The sequence below is a fragment of the Plecotus auritus genome, assembly GCF_963455305.1.
Source record: "Plecotus auritus genome assembly, chromosome: 4".
NCBI lineage: Eukaryota > Metazoa > Chordata > Mammalia > Chiroptera > Vespertilionidae > Plecotus > Plecotus auritus.
In genome coordinates this window covers 184,305,285-184,310,604 of record NC_137775.1, presented here as the reverse complement: position 1 = coordinate 184,310,604, position 5,320 = coordinate 184,305,285, and positions in this window count along the sequence as shown.

The window sequence follows — 5,320 nt, the reverse complement described above, 5'->3', positions numbered from 1 at the left end:
GAAGAATCCCTGCAGGAAGGGGCCATCCATTCTGCCTTGTTCCAGCAGTGCAGGCTGGACAGTGAACCTGCTCATCCTCTCCATCCTCCCCTCTTGGGCTGGGGAGCCTGGGAACCTACTGGAATTGCCCCAGAATTGCTCCAAGAGAAGAACAGTGGGCAGGCGGTGGGACAATGCAAGCAGCAGCTAATGTAAATTCAGTGTCAGCCCCACTCTCTCCTCATCCCTCCTTTGGACAACGACACGGACTTTCTTTACTTCCTGCCAAGTATGGGCAGTGGGAGAGTGACTGGGACTTCATGCTTGGCCCCAGGGTAGGTTATGAGCTACCAACGACAACACACAGCCGAAAAGTGCAACCTGCTCCATCCCCACACGAGGGAAGGGAGAACAGGCTCACCACGGCCAGAGCTGAAATTCCACATGGCCGTGAGGTTGGGATGGAGGAAATCCACACACAGCAGGGAACACCGAGAGCCATAGACCAAGCCAAAGACCAAGAAGTGAAAAGAGGCAGCACGTTGCCAAAGGATACCAGAGGCAGCATCCCAAGTTGCATAGCGTCCAGAACCAGAGCCACAAGACCGAGAGCACGGACAGGTGGCCGGAGGGCGTGGGCCCAATGAGAGCAGGGTGGGGAATGCTCAGGCCAAGAGCCGTATAAGGTCTGAGAAACCATGTGGCCCCGGCCTGCCAAGGTAAAAGGGACGAGTTAATTAAATGTTTGACCAAATATAGCAGCTAATTTTTATTTTCTTTTTTTTTAAAATATATTTTTATTGATTTTTTTACAGAGAGGAAGGAGGAGGGATAGAGAGTTAGAAACATCGATGAGAGAGAAGCATCGATCAGCTGCCTCCTGCACACCCCCCACTGGGTATGTGCCCGCAACCAAGGTACATGCCCTTGACCGGAATCGAACCTGGGACCCTTCAGTCCCCAGGCCGACGCTCTATCCAGTGAGCCAAACTGGCTAGGGCTATTTTCATTTTTTACTGATACAATCAAAATGCTTTATTTAGTCTGCATGAAACTTTTCTTCTGGGAATTACAGGATGCTCATCCTATTTAACATAGCATATGGACATAGCATATACTATTACTGTAGTCTACTTTTTCTATTAAAATGCTAATGAATAAAAAGGGATTTCATTCTTTTTTTTTTCTTTATTGATTAAGGTATTACATATGTGTCCTTATCCCCCTATTGCCCCCCCCCCACTCCCGTTCATGCCCTCACTCCCCTGGTGTCTGCGTTCATCGCTTATGCTTATATGTGTGCATATAAGTCCTTTGGTTGATCTCTCCCCCTACCCTCACCTTTCCCTGCCTTCCCTCTGAGGTCTGAGCATCTGCTCAATGCTTCTCCGTCTCTGGGTCTGTTTTTGTTCATCAGTTTATGTTGTTCATTGTAATCTACAAATGAATGAGATCCTGTGATATTTATCTTTCTCTGACTGACTTATTTCGCTTAGCATAATGCTCTCCAGTGCTATCCAAGCTGTTGCAAATGGTAGGAGTTCCTTCCTTTTTACAGCAGCATAGTATTCCATTGTGTAGATATAACACAGTTTTTTAATCCATTCATCTAGCAGCTAATTTTTAAGTTGGTAATTTCGTGTGGCCCTCAAATGATGTTATAAATATCCAAATGGCCCTTGGCAGAAAAAAGGTTCCCTATCCCTGCTCTAGAGTCTCTTGTTGCTTTAAGTTTGCTTTTATCAGCCTACATGGACAACACACACAGCCTTCCCTCCCACCCCCTGCCACACACACAGATACACAAACTCTCAAGCCTCCTGCCCAAAGGCCAAAGGCCAGAAAACACTCGCAGATACAGCCAGATCTCCAAGTTCCCAATATTATCCTATATAATAAAAGGCTAATATGCAAATCGACCGAATGGTGGAACGACCGGTTGCTATGACATGCACTGACCACCAGGGGGCAGACACTCAATGCAGGAACTGCCCCCTGATGGTCAGTGCACTCCCACAGAGGGAGCGCTGCTCAGCCAGAAACTGGGCTCATGGCTGGCAAGCGCAGCTGTGGTGGCAGGAGCCTCTCCCACCTCTGCGACAGCACTAAGGATGTCTGACTGCTGGCTTAGGCCTGCTCCCTGCAGTCAGACACTCCCCTCCCCCAGGGCTCCCAGACTGCAAGAGGCTCAGGCTGGGCTGAGGGGGACCCCCCCCCTCAAGTGCATGAATTCTGAATTTCATGCACCGGTCCTCTAGTGGTCATTATAAAATGGCCAAGCAGCAGAATCAACCTGTGGCAGCCAGGGTAGGAGGTAGTATTTCATAGAGTTAGACAAAACTATCAAGGACCAAATGGGCCTGGCTAGGCATCAGAGAAGCCATGTGCAAACACCCCACCCCATTTCTGCTGCCCTGGGAGCAGGGACAGCCCCAGAGAGAGTTAGACAAGAGGCCTGTTTTCATAGAATTTTGCAAGCTGTAACAATACAAGGTTGACTGAAAAGAAAGCAGAACATATAATTATGTATATGGTATAATTTCAACTCTGCAAAAATGTCTCTAAATATGCCCAGAAAAGGTATTGGAAGGAAATAAACCAGTATTTTGACAGTAGAGGGAAACTCTAAACTTTGATCTATTTCCCTTCCCTGGACCACCCACCAGGCTGTAATGAGAACTGGCTTCAGTCCAGGCAGGAGCCTTGGTGGGATTCAGGAAATGAAAGAACAGGCCACAGCACCCAGCAGGGCACAGTCATGGCTTTAGCCATGTACTAATGAGAGCTACTGCCCTTCTTTCTGTAGCTTTTTCTCATTTTTAAATAATTTATTGTTGACAGTATTACAGATGTCCCCCATTTCCCCCTCCTTCACCCCCCTCTACCTAGCCTTCCTCACAGTATTATTGCCTGTGTCCATTGGCCTATGCCTATAGGTATATAATATGTTGTTGGTTCATCTCTTCCCATCCTCTCCACCTCCGTCCCCTCTGAGGTCTGTCATTCTGTTCCATGCATCTATGTCTTTGGTCTTATTTTGTTTGTCTTTTTTTATTGTTGTTCATTAGATCCCACATACAAGTGAGGTCATGTGATACTTGTCGTTCTCTGACTGGTTATTTCGCTTAGCATAATAATCTCCAGGTCCATTCATGCTGCCACAAAGGGTAAGAGATCCTTCTTTTTTACAGCTCCATAGTATTCCACTGTGTACGTGTACCACAACTGTTTTATCCACTCGTCTACTGATGGGTAGTTTTTCTCATTTTTAAATTTTGCTCCCTCTGCTTTCCTTAATAATAAATATTTTTAACTTGTTAAACTGTTTGTGCCCTTTCATAACCAAGGTAGGTATCAGTCAATTAACTAGTTGGTTACAATGAGGCAGGCACAGAAAACAATGTCAGCAGAAATATACTGATTACACTTAGGTGACTTGAAGAATAAATTGCAGATAGCTCTTATTCCACATGCATATTCAGCTCGATTCATGTAATCTGTGTTTGTCATTCACTGGTTAAAAAATACCTTTAAGCGTCACGAGAAAGACATAGCTAAACTGGGGGCCCAACTGTGTGCTGAGAGGCAGCTTGGCTGAAGCAGAAAAGATCATGCATGATAAGGGATGAATGCTATGGGGTTTGATGCCAGCACCCACCCGCCCCACCACATTGCCGGTTGTGTGGGTTACGTCACACGTGCTGTCCAAGCCTCATGGAAATGTAATACCTATCCTCTTGGTAAATGAAACTCATTTAAAAATGAGTGCAACTGGTGTGGCTCAGTGGATGGAGCATCGGCCTTCGGACTGAAGGGTCCCAGGTTCAATTCAGGTCAAGGGCATGAACCTTGGTTGCGGGCACATCCCCAGTAGGGGGTGTGCAGGAGGCAGCTGATCGATGTTTCTCTCTCATCGATGTTTCTACCTCTCTCTCCCTCTCCCTTCCTCTCTGTAAAAAATCAATAAAATATATTTAAAATTATTTTTTAAAAATAAAAATGAGTGCTAGAGGACCCAGCACTAAGAAGAGAGTTGCCCTCCCCCTCCCCCGTTACTCCTCCATCCTCAAGTCAGGTTAGTGTAAAATGCAGAGTGTATTATCCCTAAGAAGATTCTCTCTGTCCGAGGAGAGCTCCCCAGCCCAGAGCCCAAACCAAGCCATTCTTGCAAAGATAATGGAGGAGACAAGGAAATGGCCTAACGTAGCTGCATAGTCCAGTAGAAAAAGCAGAAGACCAAGAAGCAAAACACTAGATGTCCGTCTTGTTTGCTTTATCCCCCAGAGCAGCACTACCCTATAGAATGTGAACCACATATGTAATTACAATTTTAGCTGCTACACTACCAACAGGCAAAATTAATTTTAATATATTTTTAAAATTCAATATATCCAAAATATTATGTAACATACAATTGACAAATAATTTATTGTTGAAATATTTGCATCATTTATACTGCCCTTGAATCTGATGTGTATTTCATGCTTACAGCACGTCTCGACATAGATCTTACATTTTCCTCAGAAGTAACTGGTCTGTATTTAGATTTCATCAAGTTTACACTCGCAAAAGCAGATTAACATAGCCAAGTTGCTCTAGACACACTTAACATTTTCCAATAACCGATCAAATATCAGTTTTTAAGTTTGAATTAATTAAAATAAAATTTAAAGTTCAGTTTCTCTAGCCTCATTTCATGTGCTCAGTAGCCACGTGTGGCCAGTGACTACCATGTAGGACAGTACAGATCCAGAGTGTGACCTTGAGAGAGATCAAGTACCATCTTGAAAAGCAGGTTTACCAGGTGGACCATGAAATAACTGTACTACTTTATCTCTTATGTCACCTGAGGTTCTATCACTTAGCAAATCAAAATGACAAAACAACCCCCACAAATAAACAAGTACAACTTCTCATAATTACAGAGCATCTCAGAATCTCCACTTCACATCCTTGAATAATTTCTGGGCTGATTTCCACATCAATGAGTTTTAGACATTCCTGGTAGTATTTCAAAACTTTAGTATGCTAACTATCAGTAAATAGACACTACAAATTTAAAAAATATATATTTGCTAACTTAACCTGGAAGTTGTCATATTCCTCAAATACCTTTGCTTTTTATGTGATATATGTAAGTGTCCCTAAATTTTTGGAAATGTGCAAGGTGACAGTGCCCGAATCAGGAAGGCCTGGGAACGTACACAACCCCCGCCAACTGCTTCCCTCCGTCATCACTCATCTGCTCCAGGAGGCTCCTTCCACCCACGGGAGCCTGTTTTCCACTTCACCTGCCTGTCCCCAGTCGGCAAACTAACTTCTAATTTTCTATGTTATCTAA